Consider the following 25,488-nt stretch of genomic DNA (forward strand, 5'->3'; position numbering starts at 1 on the left):
GCGCATGCTTCGCATGTATGAGGTCCAGGGTTCAATCAGAATGACGCACGGAAAGGCGAATCGCGCTTTCTGAGCGCAGCGAGTTCCAACTTCTGAGGCTCCACAAGCATCAAATTGTCCCGGAGCAGGACTTCTTCTCACGGTCTCCTCAGCAGCTCAGCTCACAGCAGCCGCCGACTGACCGGAATGTGTGACAGTGCAATGGAGAGCGAGCAGTCCCAGCTCTTGTTTGACGCTGTGCCATTCATCCATCTCACTTTATGATTCAGAGGTGGGATGTCCGCCCCGTCACTGACTATTGGCAATTGTATTTTTTTTATTTCGGCTGACTTTTTTTTTGGAAAGTTCAAAGTAAAGAGGAGCAGAAACCCCGTGAACTGAAGCAGAGGTTGAACATTGTGAGCACGTGGTATGACTGAGCATCAAGTTGTCCGGGGAGACGGAGCGGAAATCTCAATTGTTTATTCTAAAGTGAAGCTAGTTTGGCTGTGGGGATATAGCTCGGTGGTAGAGCGCATGCTTTGCATGTATGAGGTCCCGGGTTCAATCCCCGATATCTCCAAACGCTTTTTGTTTCGAATTTTGAAAGGACCCTCTTGTCCTCACCTCACCTTCACACAAGGACAGGAAAGGGTTTCTTCACCTCGAGAAAAACCGAACGCTCTGCACACGATCAAATTCAATGGAAGCACGCACGCGCATTTGAAATGGCTCCCATCCCGGGGCTGGAGAGCGGGCCCAGTGATCACAACAGAGAAAATAGGATCACAAGTCGGATATTGGGCCTCCGAGCCTGCTCCGCCATTATTTCCGATCATGGCTGATCCTCCATCTCAATACCACATTCCCGCTCTCTCTCCATACGGTTTGATGCCTTCTGTGTGTAGAAATCTCTCTTTCTTAAATATATTCAGTGACTTGGCCTCCACAGCCTTCTGTGGTGGAGAATTCCACAGGTTCACCACGCTCTGAGTGAAGAAATAGATTATACCCAGTTTCACAGATCGGGGAGGAGCAGCGGACAGGTGTTCAGACTACACAGAGGGAGGAATAGTCTGGATGTTAGGCGGTTCTTCTTTTCCCATAGAGTACTGAGTATCTGGAATGCATTGCCGGCTGGTGTGGTGGGTGCTGACACTCTCTTTGCCTTCTGGATGGATCTGGACCAGTTCTTGACTGAGGCAGAGATCGCATCATATTGAAGGTGAGTGGTTTTACAGTAAACCTACACATGGTCAGTGTGATCCACTGAACTCGATTCGATCGCCCGAAGGAGTCGGGGAGGAATTTCCCAGAATTTCCCCGCCTTATTGGCGCTGGATTTGTTTCTAGTTTGTCGCCGCTCCCAGGAGATTACATGTTTCCGGTGGGAGGGGCGGGTGGTGTCGGTAGGAAGTGTCCAGTCACGATGCTCCAGGCATCTGGGGCAGGATTGATGAACCAACTGGTCTTTTCCTGACCATCATGTCCGTCTGTAAGCCCAGATCGTCAAGGTGTTTTCAGTGAAGTGATCTTGAAATTCAAAACCACACCTGGGGCATGTCTTGCATCCGTCTATAGTGAAATTATACTCAATGCTGTCTGTGTCTCACCTTGCCCTCCTCTGAAGCTCAGGGACTCGAAATATTCTTGCCGGCCTCTGCCACAATGTGCCTGAGGATTTCTCGTCCCGTCCAACCGTAAGCAAAGTGACTGATAACGGGAGCGTTCGAAAAATGTGCCCTGAAATAGTAAGGGTGGTCACAGCACGGTTCAAGGAGTCTCTCCCCACTTTCCCATCCTTTCTTCTCAACTCCCCCTTAAGTTCTTCATTGCTTTGATACCTATTTAGTTTATCTGGGGATGTAGCTCAGTGGTAGAGCGCATGCTTCGCATGTATGAGGTCCCGGGTTCAATCCCCGGCATCTCCAAAAATATTTTTCATCAAAATTACGCACGGAAAGGCGAATCGCGCTTTCTGAGCGCAGCGAGTTCCAACTTCTGAGGCTCCACAAGCATGAAATTGTCCCGGAGCAGGACTCCATCTCACGGTCCCCTCAGCAGCTCAGCTCACAGCAGCCGCTGGTTGACCGGAATGTGTGACGGTGCAATGTCGAGCGAGCAGTCCCACCTCTTGTTTGACGCTGTGTCATTCATCCATCTCACTTTATGATTCAGAGGTTGGATGTCAGCCTCGTCACTGACGATTGGCAATTGCATTTTTTTTATTTCCGCTGACATTTGTTGGGGAAGTTCAAAGTAAAGAGGAGCAGAAACCCCGTGAACTGAAGCAGAGGTTGAACATTGTGAGCACGTGTGACGACTGGGCATCGCGTTTTCCGGAGAGACAGAGCGGAAAGCCCACTTTTTATTCTAAATTTGAAGCGGTTTTGCTGAGGGGATATAGCTCAGTGGTAGAGCGCATGCTTTGCATGTGTGAGGTCCCGGGTTCAATCCCCGATATCTCCAAACGCTTTTTGTTTCGAATTTTGAAAAGACCCTCTTGTCCTCACCTCACCTTCACACACAAGGACAGGAAAGGGTTTCTTCACCTCGAGAAAAACCGAACGCTCTGCACCCGATAAAATTCAATGGAAGCACGCACGCGCCTTTGAAATGGCTCCCATCCCGGGGCTGGAGAGCGGGCCCAGTGATAATAACAGAGAAATTTGTCAGACAGAACAGAACGGACGCTTGCAAAGAAGCACACCGACAACTGGACAACCAGGAACACGACAGACAGTTCCCCACAGACCCGACCAAAGAACACACCCATCAGCTCAACAAACTGATCAAGACCTTCGATCCAGACCTTCAAAGCATCCGACGCACTCTCATCCCACGTACTCCCCGCGTGGGAGACTTCTACTGCCTCCCAAAGATACACAAAGCCAACACACCCGGACGTCCTATCGTATCAGGCAACTGAACCCTGTGTGAGAACCTCTCTGGATACATCGAGGGCATCCTGAAACCCATCGTGCAGGGAACCCCCAGCTTCTGTCGCGACACTGCAGACTTTCTACAAAAACTCAGTACCCACGGACCAGTTGAACCAGGAACACTTCTCACCACGATGGATGTCTCGGCACTCTACACCAGTATCCCCCACGATGACGGCATCGCTGCGACAGTATCAATACTCAACACCAAAAACAGCCAATCTCCGGAAGCCATCCTACAACTCATCCGCTTCATCCTGGATCACAATGTCTTCACCTTCGATAACCAGTTCTTTACCCAAACACACGGAACAGCCATGGGGACCAAATTCGCACCCCAATACGCCAACATTTTCATGCACAAGTTCGAGCAGGACTTCTTCACTGCACAAGACCTCCAACCAACACTATACACCAGATACATCGACGACATTTTATTTCTATGGACCCACGGCAAGGAATCACTAAAGAGACGACACGATAACATCAACAAGTTCCATCCCACCATCAAGCTCACCATGGACTACTCCTCAGAATCAGTTTCTTTCTTGGACACACGAATCTCCATCAAAGACGGGCACCTCAGCACCTCACTCTACCGCAAGCCCACGGACAACCTCACGATGCTCCACTTTTCCAGCTTCCACCCTAACCACGTCAAAGAGGCCATCCCCTATGGACAGGCCCTGCGAATACACAGGGTCTGCTCAGACGAGGAGGAACGCGATGGACACCTACAGACGCTGAAAGACGCCCTAGTAAGAACGGGATATGACGCTCGACTCATCGATCGACAGTTCCGACGGGCCACAGCAAAAAATCGCATAGACCTCCTCAGGAGACTAACACGGGACGCAACCAACAGAGTACCCTTTGTCGTCCAGTACTTCCCCGGAGCGGAGAAACTACGCCATGTTCTCCGCAGCCTTCAACATGTCATCAATGAGGACAAACACCTCGCTATGGCCATCCCCACACCTCCACTACTCGCCTTTAAACAGCCACCCAACCTCAAACAGACCATCGTTCGCAGCAAACTACCTAGCTTTCAAGAGAACAGCGTCCACGACGCCACACAACCCTGCCACGGTAACCTCTGCAAGACATGCCAGATCATCGACACAGATACCACCATCACACGAGAGGACACCACCCACCAGGTGCATGGTTCATACTCCTGTGACTCAGCCAACGTTGTCTACCTCATACGTTGCAGGAAAGGATGCCCCAGAGCATGGTACATTGGCGAGACCATGCAGACGCGGTGACAACGGATGAACGGACACCGCGCAACAATCGCCAAACAGGAGGGTTCTCCCCCTGTCGGGGAACACTTCAGCAGTCATGGACATTCATCCACCGACCTTCGGGTAAGCGTACTCCAAGGCGGCCTTCGAGACACACGACAACGCAAAATCGTCGAGCAGAAATTGATAGCCAAGTTCCGAACCCATGAGGACGGCCTCAACCGGGATCTTGGGTTCATGTCACGCTACACGTTACCCCACCAGCGAACAAATGTTATCTGTTTTTAATATAATGGGTCATTTGCTGGCTCTCTCTGCCTTCCGGATGTTTCTGCCTCTCTCTGTTTTTTTTCTCTGTTTTTTTTCCCTGTTTGTTTTTTTGTTGAATGTGTATTCGGGGGTTCTGCAGGTGACACCTCTCTGTCTGAACACGGTGATTGCCTTGGCAACGGGCAGTTGCAGGGGCAGTCTGTAAACACCATGTATTGTTCTATATGTATAAATGCATAGGCTTCAAGGAGCTCCTGAAACATTTACCTGAGGAAGGAGGAAGTCTCCGAAAGCTTGTGAATTTAAAATAAAATTGCTGGACTATAACTTGGTGTTGTAAAATTGTTTACAATAACAATAAACAGGGTGAGACTGGAACTAAACCAGGAACATTCACCACTGGTTTGGGGAGAGAAAGCAGCAATGATTTTAAATAGCAGGTTCTTCCCATTCTGTCTCCCTTCCCCTGGACACACCCTGGACACACACAGCCCGAGAATGACCTCTCCCTTCCCCCGCTCACTCCATGTTCCGGGACCAGTTCCTGATCCACTCCGCCTCTTACAAACAGCCCCCGGACTCCCCCTGACCTTCCCCCGGACTCAATGCCGATCTCTGAGCCCATCTGCGGACACGGTCCCGAAGCGATGAGCTGCTGTAACGAGGCTGCTCTTTGCTCCCTTCCCCCGGGGGCCGTGATCTCTCCATTCCCGGCTGTTTTAAACCATCTTCTTCCGCTCACTGAGGGAATGGCGCCCACAGGCCGAGCTGGGGGAGGGCAGCGCGCATGCGCTCTTCTGCTCACCAACAATCAGCGCTGGGGGCGGGGCTGAGTCACGCATGCGCAGATATCTGGTTGAATTCCCAATACAAAAATCGATGGAAACTTTCCCCAATTGGAATTTTTCAGAGTCTGAGCAAAGGAAGTGAGTCTGGGGGAAAGGTCAGAGGGAATGGGGTCCACAGGCAGTGCAGGAACAGGCACCAGAATGGAAAACAGATGGGATTCCACCAGTGCCTAACGCTGGAATCCAGACTGACTTTACAATCTCTAACTATTAAACTAGATGTTTCCATCCCTGCTGTTTCTCTCGGTATCTTTTGATGGTAAAGAGCCTTTCAGAGATAAAGTGGGCGGCTCTGAAATGAGCCAATGGGTTCTGTTCATTCTTAGTCCCTTTACTGATAAAACTGACGCGTGAGGAAGAAACTGGAGGGAGGATTTCTCAAACCAATCCTGGAGAAACATGGGAGGAAAGAGTGAGTCGGTATGTTTGTTGGGACCGTGTAGGAATAATATCCAACAGCACCGGTCCCAGATTAATTTAATCAGATTGAAACTCTCGATTACTGAGAGTAATACCAAACGTCCTTTTGCTGCAAAACAGAATATAGTACAACAGGCAAGAGAGGGTTAAAAGTGGCCCAATGTTTTTGTCATTCTTTGTGCGGGATTAATAGTGTGTCTGCCTCTTGTACAATATCAGTGAGAGATGAGATTGCATCTTCTGTCTCTCCAATGGGATCTTTCTGGATAAAACGAAACTTTACAGTTCAGTCTGCAACTGATACTGTGTCACTTTGTCTCTCCGCTCTCTCACCGTGTCTGTCGCCCTCTCTCTCCCTCTCTCTCCGGTGCTCGATATGAATGTGTGATGCTGCTATTGAGCTTGATATGAACACACTGATAGGAAGTGTACGACTGTCAGTGTGTGTTTGTCTCTCTGGAATGCTGGACATGAAGATGGGATACTGTCTGATATAAAACAGAGAGAATGAGATGTCCGGGCCGGGCCTCACTGTAACTGGGGATGTGTTCGGCTCCAGTCCCAGTTCATGTTCATTCTCTTTTCACAGATTCAGGGCGAGAGTCTCTGTGAGACAGTAACACTGGCGGAGAAACTCCGCGTCACAACTCAAATCCCAGCACACGAGATTCTTCAAATCAGCTGAACCCGTCTGGGAGGGGATGTGTGGGGAGATAGAATCGGGTCTGGGACTGAAATGGAAGGAGGCGGGTTGAATTGTTAAAGAAGGGACTGTATTTAGGCAGGAATATTACTGACTGTTAATTGTAACGGGGCTTATTTAAAAGCTCCGGGTTTCTGGAAATACTCGAATATGAAGCCGGAGTCTGTAAGGGTTTGTGAGGAGCGCTGTGTTTCGATTCTATTATCGATAAACGGTTTGAAATTGGCGGATGGAAAAAGCTGGAGGTGGAGCTGGAAGATCAGAGGCCGCTCTCAGCTCTGTCCGTCACTCTGACTCCTCCCCTCACGCTTTATCTGTTTAATCCCCCACATGGAACCAACGCGGGTCGGTGGACTCCAAACACGGTTTACTTGTTAACAGAACGAAAGGCGAGTAATGTTTCTGATCTCCTGGGCACCAGGCAATTCACTGTTAATTGTTTCTGTACAGAGTGACATTTCAATGATTCTCCAGTAAGTTTGATGCGTTATGTAAATAGTCCAACAAAATAGAACAGAAACGGAGCGAAGCGCTGAATCCCACAGATGCAGAAAGGTTAGTTGATCAGTTCTGGTGATGCTTTACGAGCCCAGCATGGCAAGTAGTTTAAATAAATACAAGAAATCTGGTGATATGTGGACTGGTGTCCATAAGTCACCGCTTAAAGTACCGGACTGTGGTCGGTGCCCTGACTCCAGTCCCATTAATACCTCATCTCTTCCACAACGAGACAAAATCAGCTCAAAGCAACACTGGTGTCATGATATCAGCGTCTCCCTTCAGACAGTAACCAGCCCTTTCACACATACGGTGGGTCGCTCTGAAAAGAGCCTTTACATCGAGTTACATCGAAGCTAAGGCACCGAAACAGGCCATTCGGCAAAACTGGTCTGTGCCAGCGTTTATGCTCCTCACGAGCCTCCTCCCTCCCTAATTCATCGAACTCTATCAGAATACCCCTCGATTCTTTTCTTCCTCGTGTGTTAATCTAGCTTCCCCTTGAATGGATCTGTGCTATTTGTCTGAACCTTGTGGCAGCGTTTTCCACTTTCAAACCACTCTTTGGGTAAATCAGTTTCTCCTGAATTCCCTATTGGATTCATTAGCGACTATTTTATATAAATTACCTTTAGTTTTGGACTCCCCACAAGTGGAAACATTTTCTCTATGTCTACCCTATGAAACCCTAACGTAAGACCTCCATTAGGTCAACCCTCAGCCTTCTCTTTTCCAGAGAAAGCACCCCCAGTCTGATCAGCATTTCCTGATAAGAATATCCTCTCATTTCTCGTATCATGAGATTCATTTTTGCACCTTCTCTAATCCCTCTCCGTCCTTTCTATAATATGGAGAACAGAACTGTGCACAATACTCCAAGTTTGGTCTAACCAAGTTTCCATACAAGTTTAAGATAACTTCTTTACTTCTCAATTTTATCTCTCACGAAGTGAATCCGAGTGTTTGAGTTTCCTTTTTATGAACTTATTGACCTGCGTCGCTACTTCTTGTAATTTTTATACCTGTACCACCAGATCCCTTTGCTCCTCTATCCCGTTTAGACTCTTATTATCCAAGCAGTGTGTGACCTCCTTATTCTTCATTCTGTAAGTTTATTCATGTCCTCTTGCATTTTGATGCATTCTCCCTTTGTCTTTACTACATCCCCCAATTTGTTGTCGTCCACAAATTTTGGAATTCTACTTCCGATTCCCAAATCCAAATTGTTAATGTAAATTGTGAAGAACAGTGGTCCCAGCAACTGGAACATCACTTCCCACCTTTTGCCAGTCTCAGTAGCGACCCTTAACCTCTATTCATAGTTTTCTGTTTTGTAGCCAACTTGCTATCCATTCGACCACCTGTCCCCTGACTCCACGTGCTCTGAACTTAGCCATGAGTCTGCAATGCGGTACCTTATCGAAGGCCTTCGGAAAATCCAAATATATTGCATCTACTGCATTCAACTTGTCCACACGTTCTGTTCCTTCTTCAAAGATATCCATAAGGCTGGTCCTGTACTTTGGGTTATCAGATTAAATCTTGGCCGCTTCACTTGCTCTTGGTGCTCACATTGCTGGTTTTCTTCGGCAGTAGCACGGCCTGGATATTAGGCAGCACCCCGCCCTGAACGATGGTCACCCGTCCCAGCAGCTTGTTGAGCTCCTCGTCGTTGCGGATGGCCAGCTGCAGGTGTCTGGGGATGATGCGGGTCTTCTTGTTGTCCCGGGCCGCGTTGCCGGCCAGCTCGAGGATTTCTGCCGTCAGATACTCGAGCACAGCAGCCAGATAGACCGGGGCTCCGGCACCCACACGTTCAGCATAGTTCCCCTTTCGCAGGAGCCTGTGAACACGGCCCACAGGGAATTACAGTCCGGCCCTGGATGAGCGAGACTTGGCCTTGGCCCGAGCTTTACCGCCGGTTTTTCCTCTTCCAGACATTTCCACAATCTCACAAACACTTTCACAACGAATGAAGAAATCCTCCCGCACTCGCCCTTCTTCTACCATCTGGAGGATTACAGTGGGAGCAATTGTGATGGGTCTCTCTCAGAGTGTTTACACTGCCCGCTCACCCTCACTGATATTCTATCTTTGAACTGCTGTAATATTGTCCTTTAGTAATATTGCTGCTCCCCCTACTTTCCCGACTTCTCTGTCCTTTCTAAAGATCTTATAGACTTGAATATTAAGCATCCATTCGTGCCCAGCTGGTAGTCAGGTCTCCGTAATGATTTAATGTAATTATTTAACCTCACGAAATGGGTGATGCGGCCGATATCAGGTGAAGAATTACTGGCTGTTGTGTAATTTCCATTGATTGGGAGTTGGCGACATCTACTGGGCGGAGACGGGAACTGCAACAGAGCGAGAAAGGATCCGTCAGAAACCAGGAAAAATGAAGAACAAAATCCAACAGTCTGCAGTTTCTGTTCAGGCTCTGATATTTGGGAACTCTTTTATTACCACTAATGTGTAGCGATGGTGGTATAGTGGTGAGCATAGCTGCCTTCCAAGCAGTTGACCCGGGTTCGATTCCCAGCCATCGCAATTAATTATTCTTATTAGTTTATTTCCTTCAGAAACTCGAAGTTTGCAATCGAATTTGATGCAGTTCCGTTGGATATTGCTTCCAAAACATAAACGGGTGTAATTATAGTAAAATGTTTTCAACGTTCATTTCTTTTCCCCTTCGACGGAATAGAGGAAAAACATGCTGGAAATAGTGAGCTACAAAGGGTCTAATGAGAGTGAGGAAGGCAAATGATATGTTAGCCTTTATTGCAAGGGTGTTGGAATATAAGAGTAAGGAGTTCTTGCTGCAATTGTAGTATGAGGAAATATTGTGTAAAATTGGCCTATATTCGGTGCAGTTTAGAAGAATGAGAGGTGAGCGCATTGAAATGTATAGCATTCTTAGACGGCTTGACAGGGTAGATGCTGACAGGCTGATTCCCCTGACTGGAGAGTCAAGAACTGGAGCTCATAGTCTCAAGATAAGGGGTCGCCCATTTTGGACCGACATGAGGAAAAATTTATGCACTCAAATATTTGTGAATCTTTGGAATTCTCTACCCCAGAGGGCTGTGGATGCTCAGTCGTTGAGTATATTCAAAGCTGAGATCGATAGATTTTTGGACTCTCGGGAATCAAAAGATATGGGGATAGGGAGGGAGAGTGGAGTTGAGGTCAAGATCAGCCCTGATCTGATTGAATGGCAGAGAGGGCTCGTGGGACCTTATGGCCTACTCCTGCTCCTATTTCTTACGTTCTTATGTAGCGAGCCTTATATCCAAATGTACTGACGACACTAAGTTGTGAGGCACAGTAAGCATTATAGATGGGAGCAGAAAGTTGCAAAGGGACATTGATAGATTCAGTGAGTGGGTGAAATTGTGCCAGATGGAGTTCAACGTGGGGAAGTGTGAGGTCATCCACTTTGGACCATAAAAAGATAGATCAGAGTATTTTCTAATTGGCAAGAAAGTAGGAACTGTGGAAGAGCAGAGGGATTTATGACACCGAGTACAGAATTCACTATAAGGTGCAAAAATAAGTTAATATGGCAATAGAATTTTGATCTTTGTCTCAAAGGACATAAAATAAAATGGAGTAGAAGTCATGTCACAGTTACACAGAGCTCTGGTTAGACCTCATTTAGAGTGCTGTTTTCAGCTCTGGGCACCGCACCTCTTGCAGGATAATAACACATGAAATATGAGTAGGTGTAGGCCATTCGGCTCCTCGAGCCTACTCCACCATTCAACATATCATGGCTGATCTTCAACTTTACCGCCCTGTCCCCATATCCCTTGATTGCCTTGTCCAAAAATCTATCAAACTCAATCTTGAATACACTAAACGACTGAACATCCACAGCCCTCTGGGGTGGAGAGAACAGCATCAATGAAGTTAAAAGGAATGAAATTAAATGTGTCATACAGTTAAATCTCGCTGCTCTGTCTGACCATTTTGATCGCTACTTCCCTGCAGAGGGTTTTGAAAATTTGATGGAAATGCGTTGGGTGAAAGATACTTTTGCTTTCGAAAATCCTGAATCAATATTGAAGCTAAACTTGATGCCTGAGCATGAAAACGAGGTGGTGCGACTCACCTGTGAGCACACTGAAAACACGCCACAAGTCATTCAGTTTGTCTTCTTTTTGGATCAATGCTTTCAAAGATTATCCACTATTACGTAAGATTAGTGTTCTGTTGTTGCTGCCGTTCACAACAACCGACATGTGCGACCTGGGATTTTCAACTTTGAGAAGGTTAAAAACAAGAGAAAGAAACCGACTCAACAGCGCATCTGATATGCGTGGAGCGCTTTCATCTCTTGATCCAGATTGGAACGAGATCATGAACAACAGGCAGACTCACCTGTCATATTAAGTAAGTAAAACTGATCCTGATCTTTTACTGTATTTATACTGTATTTAAAATGTTTTTCAAGTAACGTCGATGTCTAATTTTAGTTAATACTTGAAGTGAAGTGAAGAGAAGAGCGAGCATGTCCTGACCTTTATTGAGATTTGATGAAAACTCCAGTCAGAAGATATTATTGATTTGGGTCCCTGAGGGAAGTGCTTTTCTTCCATCGGGTCACGAGGAAAAAGGTTTGAGAAACACTGTTCTGCATTGTACGATCAGTGTCTGTTCAGCAAACCGGCTCTGAACTCCTCAGTCCGTATTTCTCGACACGGTTCAATGCGCGACACGAGTAAAAAAACACTCACCGAAGCCCGGCGACTAATGGCGGCCGAAGGCACCACAATCCCCCGCGCCCCAGATACCCCTCTATCTCCAAGGCGCTGATATTTCCGTTCAGACTGCGCATGCTCCCCAGGCCCGCCTGCATTCTGGGAGCGCGTTGCTCCTCGAGTTTGTCGCGAGTCGGACTCGGTGGGAACGGGAGAAGAAACCGGGAAGCGGCGGGTATGAAGGGGGAGGCGCTGGGTGAGGGTTTTAATGTTGCCAGGGGCTCCCCGCCCGCCCGTCCGCCGGGCACCCCGGCTGTGATTCAGCGTCTGAGCCGCACTCAGAGTTGCTCAGACTCCGCTCGGCCCAGCTCAGTGTCCGGGACCAGCACCGCGCATGCTCCGGTCATTGGGCCTTCTTGCTCCTGCGCGCTGCTCCCCTTCGAATTGAGATAGACCGTATTCTACCGCGCGGGGCATTTTGGGTAAGGTTATCCGCCATTGTATAACTCACGCCGATATTTCTGTGATGGGGTATCAAAGTGCGAGGTTTCACCAATCAAAAGCAAAATACTGCGGATGCTGGAAATGTGAAATATAAAGAGAAAATGCTGGACATCCTCAGCAAGTCGGGCAGCATCCGTGGAGAATGAAACAGAGTTAACGTTTCAGATTAGTGTAAAAGTTTTGTCAGAACTTGAAGAAGTGTAAGAATTAACAGTGTTCAAGCAAGGAGAGAGGCAGGGAAAGAGGGGGCGGTGAGGGAAAGAACAAAAGGGAAGGTCTGTGATCGTGTGGAGGGCAGGAGTGATAAAGCAAAAAAAGGGATGATGGTGCAAGGCAAGGAGGGTGGTAATGGGTCAAGTAAAGAAACAAACGACGGCTTCAGAGGAGCTTTAAAGGGCTCCAGTCAGTTGGATGTGTGAATGAGGCCGTGAGCCAAAAGAAGCGCATTTGAAGCGGAGAGAGAGGGACACGCTTTGTCACCAGGCACAAACACTCAGCCACAGCCCAGATATCACCTGTTTGCCACTTGGCGTGAAAGGACTATAATAATTACAGTAATCCATGTTGTTTGATTTTGAATAGTTTACTTTCTAAATGGAATGATGTTTCTCCAATTATATTTCCCAACTCAGATTCCAGGCCTCCAACCCAACCGAAATGTTGGCGATGGTGCGATAGGTTTGGGTTTCAGCAGAGGGAGGAGGGTGAGTGTCTGAGACTGGGATTTACAGTCTGGGGGAATGAGCAGGAAGAATGTTCCACAGGAACTGGAATTGCCTGTTCTGAATTTCTATTCTGTATTCACAGTGAGGACTTTTGTAAACTCCATTGCACTGATTGTGGAAAGAGCTTTAACCAGTTCCACAACCTGAAGAAACATCGCACCATTCACAGCGGGGAGAAACCGTACACGTGTTCTGTGTGTGGACGAGGCTTCACCTGATCGTCCAACCTGGAGAGACACAAGGACACCCGTACAATGGAGAAACCGTGGAAATGTCGGGACTGTGGGAAGGGATTCAATTACCCGTCCCAGCTGGAAACTCATCGACGCAGACACACTGGGGAGAGGCCGTTCACCTGCTCCGTGTGTGGGAAGGGATTCACTCAGACATCCCACCTGCTGACGCACCAGCGAGTTCACACTGGGGAGAGGCCGTTCACCTGCTCCATGTGTGGGAAGAGATTCACTCAGTCATCCAGCCTCATTGAACATCAACTTGTTCACACTGATAAGAGACCTATCAAATATTTTCACTGTGACAAGAGTTTTAAAAGCAGAAATGAACTGCTGACACACCAACGCACTCACACTCGGGAGAGGCCGTTCACCTGCACTGAGTGCGGGAAGGGATTCACTCAGTCATCCAACCTGCTGACACACCAGCGAGTTCACACTGGGGAGAGGCCGTTCACCTGCTCCGTGTGTGGGAAGGGATTCTCTCAGTCATCCAGCCTTATTGAACATCAGCTTGTTCACACTGATAAGAGACTTTTCAAATGTTCTGTCTGTGAGAAGAGCTTTAAAAGAAAAAGTGATCTGCTGACACACCAACGCACTCACACTGGGGAGAGGCCGTTCACCTGCTCCGTTTGTGGGAAGGGATTCACTCAGTCATCCAGTCTACTGATACACCAGCGAGTTCACACTGGGGAGAGACCGTTCACCTGCTCCGTGTGTGGGAAGAGGTTCACTCGATCATCCCACCGGCTGAGACACCAGCGAATTCACACTGGCCAGAGGCCGTTCACCTGCTCCGTGTGTGGGAAGGGATTCACTCAGTCATCCAGCCTTCTGACACATCAACTCGTTCACACTGATAAGAGACCTTTTAAATGTTCTGACTGTGAGAAGAGCTTTAAAAGAAAAAAGGATCTACTGACACACCAACGTACTCACACTGGGGAGAGGCCGTTCACCTGCACTGAGTGTGGGAAGAGATTCAGTCAGTCATCCAACCTGCAAACACACCAACATATTCACAATGGGGAGAGGCTGTTCACCTGCTCTGTGTGTGGGAAGAGATTCACTCGGTCATCCTACCTCAGTGAACATCAACATGTTCACACTGATAAGAGACCCTTTGAATGTTCTGACTGTGGGAAGAACTTTAAAAGAACAAGGGATTTACTGAGACACCAACGTATTCACAATGGGGAGAGGCCGTTCACCTGCTCTGTGTGTGGGAAAGGATTCACTCTGTCATCCAGCCTACTAATACACCAGCGAGTTCACATCTGACTGCAGGGTTCTGCTGTTATTACTGCTGTTAATCACATGCAGGACTCAACCCTGTTCATTCTGGCAGTTGGGGATTGTTTCTGATGTTAATAATCCATTTAACAGGATTGCAGTATTAGAATTCTGTAAAAGTGTCAAATAAATCAGCTTTCTTTTAGACACAGTCTTTCTCGTCCTTGATATCTCGATGATAAGACAAGGTGATTGAGGAATTATGATGAAGTAAGTGGAATCCATCTTAGAACTGAGTTCCTCCACCTTTTTGAAAGATGGATCTACAAGATGTCCAAGTCTGACAGGACAGAAAATTTTATTATATCACAGGGTCCACTTCAATCAGCCTGCGCAGATTTCCACTACCCTTGTGTGGGAAAGAGATTCCTGATTTCACTCCTGGACGCCCTAACTCTAAATTTAAGTTTATGCCCTCTTGTTATGGATTCCCCCACCAGAGAAAATAGTTTGTATTTCTACCCTATCGAATCCCTTTATAATTTTAAATATCTGGATCAGATCACCTCTCAACCTTCTAAACTCAAGGGAATGCAAACCAAGGGAATACAACCGGTCCTCATTAATTTGACCCTTCATGCCTCAGTGTCATTCTGGTGAATCTGCACTGTCCCCCCTCCAAGGCCAATTTCTCCTTGGTGAGGATCAGTACTCCAGATGGGCTCTGAACAAGGCTCTGTAGAACTGAAGCGTCACTTCCTCCCCTTTGTATTCCAGGCCTCGAGATAAAGGCCAACATTCCTTTTGTCTGTGATTATTTTTGTATCTGTGCACTAGCTTTTAGTGATTTGTGTACATGGACACACAAATCCCTTTGCTCCTCCACCGTTCCCAATCTCTCACTTCAAGAAAATACTCCAATGTTTCCTTCTTGCTTCCAAAGTGAATGATCTCACTCTTCCCCACATTGAACTCCATCTGCCACAGTTTGTCCATTCACTTAAACTGTCTCTTTGTAACTTCCTGCTCCCATCTACACCACTTACTGTGCCTCCTAACTTAGTGTCACCTGGAAACTTGGATCTACAACTCTCTATTCCTTCATCCAAGTTATTGATGAATATGGGGAAAAGCTGAGGCCCCAGTACTGATCCCTGGGGACACCACTTGTCACATCCCGCCATTCAACGAACGTTCCCTTTATCCCTACTCTCTTCTCCGACCTCCCAACCAATTCCAACACAAGTCACAAGGTCACTATCAATTCTGTGTATTTTTATTTATTCTATTAATCTCTTGTGCTGAACGTTATCAAATGCCTTCTGTAAGTCCACATAGACAACATCCATGGACACCCCCCTGTCCACCTTGTTAGTTACCTCAAAAAATCCAACTAGATTAGTCAGACATGACCTGCACTTCTTAAATCCATGTTGACTCTCTTGAATCAGCTCAGACTTGTTCAAGTGCTCAATCATTTTGTCTCTGATGATAGATTCCTGTAACTTCCCCACAACTGACCTTAAACTGACAGGTCTGTATTTTCCATGTTTCTTCCTCCCGTCTTTCTTAAATAACGGAGTGAGGTTTTCAAATTTCATCTCCATAGGCACAATTCCTCAGTCTGGAGAGCTTTGGGAAATTATGACTGATTCATCTGCAATTTCCCCACCCGTTTCCTTTAATATCCTGGGGTGGAAACAATCAGGTCCTGGAGATTTCATTCTTTGTTTGCAGTTATTTATTTATCCGATTGTGTGTAACAGGACTGAGTGTCCCAGCACTGACTGTGTACATAACAGGACTGAGTGTCCCAGCACTGACGTTGTATGTAAAAGGACTGAGTGTCCCAGCACTGACTGTGTGTATAACAAGACTGAGTGTCCCAGCACTGACTGTGTGTATAACAGGACTGAGAATCCCAGCACTGACTGTGTACATAACAGGACTGAGTGTCCCAGCACTGACAGTATTTATATATAAAGGGACTGAATGTCCCAGCACCGACTGTGAACATAACAGGACTGAGTCTTCCAGCACTGACGGTGTGTATAACAGGACTGAGTGTCCCAGCACTGACGGTGTATGTAACAGGACTGAGTGTCCCAGCACTGACGGTTTGTATAACAGGACTGAGTGTCCCAGCACTGACGGTGTGTATAACAGGACTGAGTGTCCCAGCACTGACGGTGTGTATAACAGGACTGAGTGTCCCAGCACTGACGGTTTGTATAACAGGACTGAGTGTCCCAGCACTGACGTTGTGTATAACAGGACTGAGTGTCCCAGCACTGACGGTTTGTATAACAGGACTGAGTGTCCCAGCACTGACGTTGTGTTTAACAGGACTGAGTGTCCCAGTACTGACTGTGTGTATAACAGGACTGAGTGTCCCAGCACTGACCGTGTGTATAACAGGACTGAGTGTCCCAGCACTGACTCCATGTCTCACAGGACTGACTGTCCCAGCACTGACTGTTCTTCCAGTATACATGGTGGAGATAAATGGGTGGGGTGGAATCCATGATAGGTTGGAGTGACATGCGGTTGTCGGTGAAGATTAAATCGGTTGGAAGAGGTTACAGAGATAGGGAGGGGGAGAGGACAATGGTGGGAATTGAACACGTGGATGAGGATTTTAAAATCGAGACGATGCCGGATCGGGAGCCAATGCAGAAACTTACGGTTCACTGCCCAGCGAGTTCGCAGACTCCGCCAGTCAGGTCACAGGTGCAAAGGGGAACGGCTGGAACAAGACACACAGTGAGATCTTACAACAGAGCACGGACGGTCTCAAAGACCACCTCCCTCCTTTGTCTGAATCCACGATCGCCGTCTTCACCATCTCCCAAAATCAATCTGCAGAATTATCCTCCCACTGCTTTCAACTCACCGAATTACAGTTCCAGATACCCAGCACAACCCACTTAATAAATGATAGTAATTATGTGGAGAGAATAGAGAAGCTGGGATTACTCTCTTTGGAGCAGAGAAGGTTCAGGGGAGATTTACCAGAATGGTACCGGGGATGAGGGACTTCAGTTACGGGGAGAGACTGGAGAAGCTGGGGTTGTTCTCCTTGGAGCAGAGACGGTTAAGGGAAGATTTAATAGAGGGGTTGAAAATGAGGAGGGGTTTTGATGGAGTCGATGGGGAGAAACTGTTGCCACTGGCGGGAGGGTCGGTAACCAGAGGACACAGATTGAAGGGAATTGGGAAAAGAGCCAGAGGGAGATGAGGAGAATGTTTTTAGGCAGCGAGTTGTTCTGATCTGGAATTCACTGCCTGAAAGGGCGGTGGGAGCAGATTCAATAATAACTTTCAAAAGGGAATCGGGTCAATCCTTGAAGGGGGGAAATTTGCGGGACTGTGGGGAAAGAGCAGGGGGTGTGGGACTAATGGGATCGCTCTTTCACAGGGCCGGCACAGGCGCGATGGGCCGAGCGGCCTCTTTCACAGAGCCGGCACAGGCGAGATGGGCCGAGCGGCCTCTTTCACAGGGCCGGCACAGGCGCGATGGGCCGAGCGGCCTCTCTCTGTGCTGTTTGATTCTCGCTCACTTTTGGGCTCCGACCCCCGTCCCGTTTGACGGGGAGGCGGGAGAGTGACTCCCCCCCGAGCCCAGCTCGACACCGGGCGCTGACAGAGTGGAGATTCACGGGGCCCGCAGGAGGCCCCGAGTAACTCCGCCCGTCTCCCCCGCACCCCCCCCCCCCCCTCTACCCCTGCTCTCCCCTCTCAGGCCACTCCCGGGTGCGGGCCCTCCCTCTATCGGCCTTGCCTCCGCCCACAGCAGCGCCCGCCCGCCCGACGGCCCGAGGACGCCATCCTCATCCTCCCGACGTCGGCCTGTTGCTGGGGGAACGCGGCACAGCGACAGCGCGGCGCATGCGCGGCGTCCCTGGGGCCGGTGCGGCACGTACGCGTCGTGACATCAGCGCGCAAATGTGAATGACGCCGCCGCCTGTCACGTGATGGGAGGAGTCAGCCCAGGAGCATGGGGGGAGGGGAGAGCTGTCAATCAAAGGACCCGGAGTCAACACTCACTGCGCACAGAATTTGTTTAAAAATGCAAAATCTGCAAGAATGAAATCAAAATAGAATTGAACAAAAAAAGGAAAAAACTGTAAATGCAAAATTCGGAATTAAAAGCAGAAATGTCTAAACTCACATCAGGCTGATGGTCTGGGTCCTCCCGCCACTATTAGTCGTCTCTCCCTGGGGCATTGGATGAGCAGAATGTTTGAATGTAACTTTTTTAATGCAGAGGGTGCTGGATGTATGGAATGGACCAGCGAGGGAGGCAGTGGGGCCTGATTATATCAGCAAATTCCAGAGAGTTGGCTAAGTACCTGATAGCGGCACCTTGGGATATGACAGCCGAGAAATTGGGATCTTTAAAATTATTTTGATGCATGTGCACTAGCTTTTAGTGATTGTTGTATCTGGACACCCAAACCCCTTTACTCCCCTGCAGTTCATAGTTTACCACTATTATGAAAATACTCCTATTTCTCACCTGGTGCCAGCAATAGATGCTCTTTGTATAACTCCCCACATCTTTACTGTCCGCCTATATTCCCACTCTTCACTGTCCAATAATAACAGACACGGTGAAACAGGACCATTTTTTTGTATTTCAAAGTGTAGTATATTTCATAAAATTTATGCATACACACAGTTCAATGAAAATATCACAGTTACAATTCAAAAATATACAATACAGATCGTATACACTAAGACTCCGTTATTACATTTCAAAACACAGTACATATCTTCTAATACGTGCAGTACAATACAAGGTGAAATGGCCTTATACGGTGGCCTTTCCCCATAGAGCCTTTGCATCGGCCGCACCTCACTTCAATGTGTCCCACAACACTTACTCCTGGACATTGGAGTGTGTCAGTGGGCAACACTCAGTCGTGGACAGCTCCTTCAGCTGGATGACCAGCAGGGTTCTGGTGGACCATAGGGCCTCCTTCACCGAGTTGATGATCTTCCAGCAGCAGTTGCTATCTGTCTCAGTTTGCATCCCAGAAAACAGCCCGTAGAGCAGAGCGTCCTGTGTCACCAAGCTGTTGGGGATGAACCAGGACAAATGCCAACGCATCTCTCTCCACACATTCTGCAGGGAGGTGCAGTCCCCCAGGAGATAGACGATGGTCTCGCCCCGCTGCAACCTCGAGGGAAGCTCACGGTGGCGCTGAGATGCTGTGTGCAGGAAAGACCGCACTGGGAGGGCCCTTCTCACCACCATCCAGGCTACATCCTGGTGCCTGTTGGTCAGTTCCGGCGATGAGACGTTCCACTAAATGGTTTCGACCGTCTGGTCGGGGAACTGACCAACCGGATCTACCTTCCCCTTTCTCTGCAGGACACTCAAAATGTTCTGTGCCGTCCACTGTTTGATTGCCTTGTGGTAGAAAGGGTAAACTTCACGACAAGTGGTGGGGTACGGTCTAGCTGGACGAGACATCCTGCATCTACTCGGCCAGCGTGGCCAGACCCAACCTTCATAGTGTGGGGACTGTCACTACCTTTGGTATAAACCCCAAACTTGCTCCATTTGATTACACGGCTTGTGGGTGTAACAGGCAGAGCTGCAGCGTTTCAATTTACACTCATCTGAAGTTCCCTTGAACCGCCCCTTTATATAACTATCTTGGCTCACATTTGGAATTTGACTACTTTCTGTGGGATTTAAACCTTTGTTGATCCGGGTCAGTAAAAATTCTCCGAACACATTCTGCTGGTGGGAACTCGAGGGTATCGGTGGACAAGGCAGCCAATCAGTGATTCGGGCCAATCAGTGATTCGGGCACTAGACACATTTACGTCTTTAATTCGGTCTTTTGTTTGGAAGAGCCCTGGACTGTGATGGTTGTAAACCTTAACCTTCTGACCTCCAATGATGTGGAGAGGGCGCAATACAGTGGAAGTACCTGCCTCTCTCATTCTGTGTAGATTAGCTCAGCTCCCTGGAGACGAGTTGATGTAAAATTAATGGGATTAGTCTTACCATGATAGACTGGCCCAAGCATGGTGACGGAACTCTCTGATGGGGAAGGGGTAAAGGGCACAGTACTTTGTATAATGGGGGCGGCAAGCATTGGAACAGTAACAAGTCTAGTATTAAGGGTGGTGATGGTGTTGGTGTGGCTCTCCGTTCACTGGCATTCAACTCCCTCCAGAAGTAACCCATATAGGGGAGCAGCAATTTCTGAATAGTCAGAGAAACAATCCCCACACAATCCTGTCATACACAGAAACAAGTGCAGGGAGGTCTCATCTGTGGGCCGTGGTAAGGAGGTGATAACCTTGACTTTATCCTGGTCCACAGACCGGGACCCTGCCTCTACGATGAAACCAAGGAACGTGATCTGAGGTTTCATCAACTGCAGCTTTGTAACATTGATCCTAAGTCCAGAGGGCTCCAGTCGATGACAAACCTCACTCACCATTCGCAGGTGATCTTCCCGTGTCTCGGTCTGTATTAGGGTTCCATCCACAAAGTGGATCACAGCCTGGGGATTCACAGCCCTGTCAAAGCTCCTTTCATGTGAGCAGGGAAAATAACGGGGCTGTTGTGGGAACCTTGAGGGAGGACGGTCCAAGTGTACTGATGTCCTTCGAAAGTAAAGGCGAATTGATACTGCGAATCGGGATGGAGGTCGGGGGGGGATTCCAGAACCCGTTCGAGATATCTCTCACAGAATATCAGTGAGACCGATGGACCATTCGAGGTATCTCTCACAGAATATCAGTGAGACCGATGGACCATTCGAGATATCTCTCACAGAATATCAGTGAGACCGATGGACCGTTCGAGATATCTTATTGTCGCTCACAAGCTCTCCACCGCCTCTCCCAGATAGGGGTCCTGTCTCGATGGAGGGGGGTTATCACTTATTACACGAATACACGGATCCATTCGCCCACATTCATGTCAGTGTTTGGCAAATAATATCTGATGTCTTTCACACACCTGTCGAACCTTGGGATCAGAGACGGAGGCGGGTAATTTCACCTTCACTGCTTGGGCGGTAAACTGAAAGAGCAGAAGTTAAAATCTGGCCGGTTCTATCAGGGGCGGGTGATCCGCTCTATCAATTCAGCTCCCAGCAATGGTGAAAATTTCCCTCCACGTGTTGTGAACCGGTGCACTTTGAGACAATGGACCAGCTTGTGGGCTTCGAAGATTGATATTAGGGCGGAGGTCAGGAAAGGTGTGGTCGATTTTAAGTATCCCCGCCTGGCGGAAATGGCGTGTAAGAGGCTAGTAAATCGTACGAGGTCATTTACCGCCCCTTTAACACTGTCGCTCCTGCCTCCACCATCGTGGGTAGGGTCCTGAGAAGAGCGGCCGGAGCAACACCCACCTGTTTCCGGTCAGACCACGTGTAATATGTAAATCAGGGTATTTTGACGTACACGGAACATCATGTTGGTTACAAATGGGAGGAGGAGCCGCCCTTTCGATGGGCATTGAGTGATCCAGAACACTGAATAGTTTCATTTTAAATTATATTTTGTGGCGCAAGGAGGAGCAGGAGAGCTTTCCCTTGGCCTGCTGCGGCCGTGAGAAATCTCCCCGTCCCTGATCGTCTCAGAAATGTATCAGGAGGTTTCCTTATAGATCTGTGTAACCAGGCCCAGCCTCATGTCCCATTAAACTCCCTGCAGTGAGTAAACATTACTGAACAGCAGCTCAGAGAGGAAACGATCTCCGGAACTCCCCACTGGAGTTTGAAATTACATTAATATTTTACCAGTCAGTAACGGTCCGGGTGTTGGTCCATTATTATTCTGTTCTGGTCAAAACAAATGTCCCAATGAACAGGACGCTGTCTGACCCTGACAGCTCACCCTCAGTCCATCCCACCGGGCAGTGTGTGTGATGGGAAATAATCATCAACCGAAAAGGAGGATTTGATTTTATTCATTTCACGATTAAACATTAAATATTGAAATCATATTATTTCCAGAATAAAAAACAGCAAACCGTTTCATGTTAGAATCACATCTTTGTATCATTTCACAACACCGCATTTGTCGGGTAAGATATGATTCCTCTCTGGTATTTCCAAATGTATTTAAATGATTGGTTTAATAATAGTTACTTTCGTGAATTCATTTATGTCAATGGATGGTAAAATCAGGCGCGGTGAATAACGGGCGCCCGATCCGTTACAGCCCGTCTCACGCCACCGACAAACGTGAAAATCCACTCTCATTGACTTTTTGTTTAATTTCAGTTGAAAAGACTTCAGACGTTTCTATGATTTAACTAATGTAACAATTAGATTCAGTGGGTATTTCACCCCGTTCTTCAGCTCCTCTCTGAATTTAGTCTGGGTCACAGCATAAATACACGTGTTGGTGCAGGAACTGAGAAGTTGAAGCATGAGTCCGGCTGACTCAATGTCACTGACTTTATAGTACTGGGTATTTGTTGTATACAGAGAGATAACATAAAAAACGAGTGTGCTCCATAACAATATAAAACTGCCTGATATACTGAAGAGTAAAATGATGGATTTCCTTCGGTTCTCCATCTCTGGATCCTTGTGATTCTCGACATTGCTGCGGCCCCGGAGTCCCCTGCGGACTCTATTGGCCGCTAAAATGTGGCTGACCGTGAGAACATTGAACAGTAAAATCAGAATGAATGGCAGACAAGGAGTTAACACAAGATTAAACAAGACAAACGCTTCCCATGCGGGTGAAGTGAAAAAGATCGGTTTCAAGACACAACCCCGGGGTACATTGTCCATTATATATTCCGGGCCAATTACAAAGTAGAAGGGAATGTTCAGTAAACAGCTCAGCGCACTCACCACCCCGATAACAGCAGCCGCCGTTTTCTCAGTGCAATATTTTGTTTTCAGCTTCTGACAACTAATGGCCACAAATCGATCAAAGGTGAAAACCACTGTGAACCAGACAGAAATCTCGGTGGTTGCAAAAGTCAGGAAGTCAATGACCGAACACACGGGAGTAATTCTCAGGAATGAATTTGGGAAATAAATCAGTCCAATCCATTTCAATATCGGATCAGTGATAACGACCAGGAGATCGGCCGCCGCCATTCCCACCAGGTAGCTAGTGATACATTTGGAGAGTCCGCACTTTCCTCGGGACAGGATCACAATCGCCACCAAGTTAACTGTAAAAGAGAGAGAAAAGAAGCAGAGAAATTACTGATTAGACCTGGAGACAAAGCAGCAGTTTGACAGGATCTGGGGTGAAATTTCCAGCTTTGTTGCTGCATCAAACGGTTGAAACTGATTCACTGACCTGGGCAGCGCTTTCGGACAGAGAAATGTTTTTAAACACAATGATCAATAATGAATTGGGAAATTGATAAAGAGAGTGAATAAAGTGAGCACCAGATCCACTGGAAGGGCCGAGTGAGGGGGCAGTGCCGGTGGGGAAGGGAGGAGGGATATAAACACCGGGATTCCAACAGGTTAAATCCGGATTTGGGCTCCAGATGGACGGGAAAGTGAGCGAGGGACGAGAAGGTGAGGGGACAGGGGGAGGTTTGTTGCTCTGGGTGGAGAGAGCCGACTGGGGCTGGCACAAAACGGGAAAGACCGAGATCCGTGGCGGTGAGTTTGAGGCTTCGTATTGGATTAGAAGAGGCAGCTGGAGGCCGAGCGAGCGAGTGCGTTTGGGAGGGAGACAAAGGAAAAGGACATGTATGAACTGGAGGGGAATCAGGGGAACGGATGAGGAAACGGAGGATTCGATGCCGTAGGAGGAGAGGCTGGGATTCACAGGGAGAGACTGCAGCAGAGTGTTAGAGGAAATCTAATCTATAGTTTCAACTCACACAATCCAATTAATGAATTCAACCATTAATTTATGTGGTTATTGGTGTCAATGAACTGCTCGTTGGTTACATAATGTGTTCAATAAATTTACTTTGCATATTCAACTGAAATTACATGAAAATACAATCATTGAATTCGCTTCGTTCTTTATTGAATAAAACTGACACATAGCTTCTAGAATACAATATCCCCATAATTAAATGCGATAAAGAAATCAATGATCCTATTCTTTAGATACATTTCAATTATGTTTATTTATTCAATCAGTAAACAAGTGAAAGGAACATTCACATAAACAGACTGAGGAGCTGATATTGTTAAACACACCCGGAGAGAATACAATAAAACTCTTACAATCTGACAACATTCTAATAACACCTTCAAATCACATTTCCTCTTCATAATTGGACTGGAAGTTTCAGCAGTTCATTCCGATTAATTATTCACACCGCTGCTGCTCTCTCTCTCCCCTCTCTCGTTCTCCGTGTGTGCATTTCTCTCTCTGTCAATCTCTTCCTCTCTTTCCTTCTCACCGTCCCTCTCGTTTTCCTTCTCAGTCGCGTTCTCTGTCCCTGCAATCTATCTCTCCGCACTGTCTCTACTCTTTCTCAATGCCCCCTTTCATTTCCTAGTAAATCCTAACATTCTGCGCCTGCTTTCTCCTCACCAGCCCCGTGTTCCAACGATTCTATTCTCAGTGTCAGTTTGTTAAATGGTGAAGCCTCTGTGAACAGTTTAATGTTTCTACAGATCATGCAAGGTTCCACCAGTTCACCTACACTGTTCACTTCATCCACAATGCGTGGAATAAACAGAATCGAATGCCTCTTCCAGACACACCTCACAATAATTGAAATTCATTCTCCTGTAATTACAAAGTACAGCGTTAGATGGCGGCATTGTTCAATTAACAAAACACCAACATCACCGCTGCTGCTAACAATCCACAGATAAATAGAACTGCTCATGATTTGAACAGATGAAGTGAAACATGACCTCAAAACATTGCACTTTACAGAAATTTCATCCACAGTGAAGCAGGGAATGAGATTGAAAGAATCAACAGCAAACACAGTTCAGTAACCAGACATCTGATGCGGCGTCAGATACACACACAGAATGAAATAATATTTCATAACAGTGATAACCAATCAATACGTTGAAATCCCAGTTAAACTGAACCATATTATTGTGGAGGGAGGACATTGCGCTGCCTCCTTGTAACACTGAGACCGTGAGCTGTCTCATTATCAATCACTGAAAACACATTTATGAAAAAAATATTCCAGGACAGGTTAGTTCCACAACATGAAACTGTGAACAACTCCTGATGGTCTGATA

At 47.4% G+C, this 25,488-nt stretch overlaps 4 non-coding genes and 1 pseudogene across 4 annotated transcripts; all 5 read left to right on the plus strand.

The window, feature by feature from the left end:
• LOC137316698 (zinc finger protein 850-like) overlaps nucleotides 1–18,259 on the plus strand; it is a 37,255-nt pseudogene extending 18,996 nt beyond the window's left edge.
• trnaa-ugc (transfer RNA alanine (anticodon UGC)) lies at nucleotides 491–562 on the plus strand. Its single transcript has one exon. It is a non-coding gene; the product is annotated as a tRNA-Ala (tRNA).
• Nucleotides 1,839–1,910, plus strand: trnaa-cgc (transfer RNA alanine (anticodon CGC)). The gene has a single exon. It is a non-coding gene; the product is annotated as a tRNA-Ala (tRNA).
• Nucleotides 2,377–2,448, plus strand: trnaa-ugc (transfer RNA alanine (anticodon UGC)). The gene has a single exon. It is a non-coding gene; the product is annotated as a tRNA-Ala (tRNA).
• Nucleotides 9,386–9,457, plus strand: trnag-ucc (transfer RNA glycine (anticodon UCC)). The gene has a single exon. It is a non-coding gene; the product is annotated as a tRNA-Gly (tRNA).
• Nucleotides 18,260–25,488: the final 7,229 nt, after the last annotated feature.

This window comes from Heptranchias perlo, unplaced genomic scaffold, assembly GCF_035084215.1.
Source record: "Heptranchias perlo isolate sHepPer1 unplaced genomic scaffold, sHepPer1.hap1 HAP1_SCAFFOLD_60, whole genome shotgun sequence".
In the NCBI taxonomy this organism is placed as follows: Eukaryota; Metazoa; Chordata; class Chondrichthyes; order Hexanchiformes; family Hexanchidae; genus Heptranchias; species Heptranchias perlo.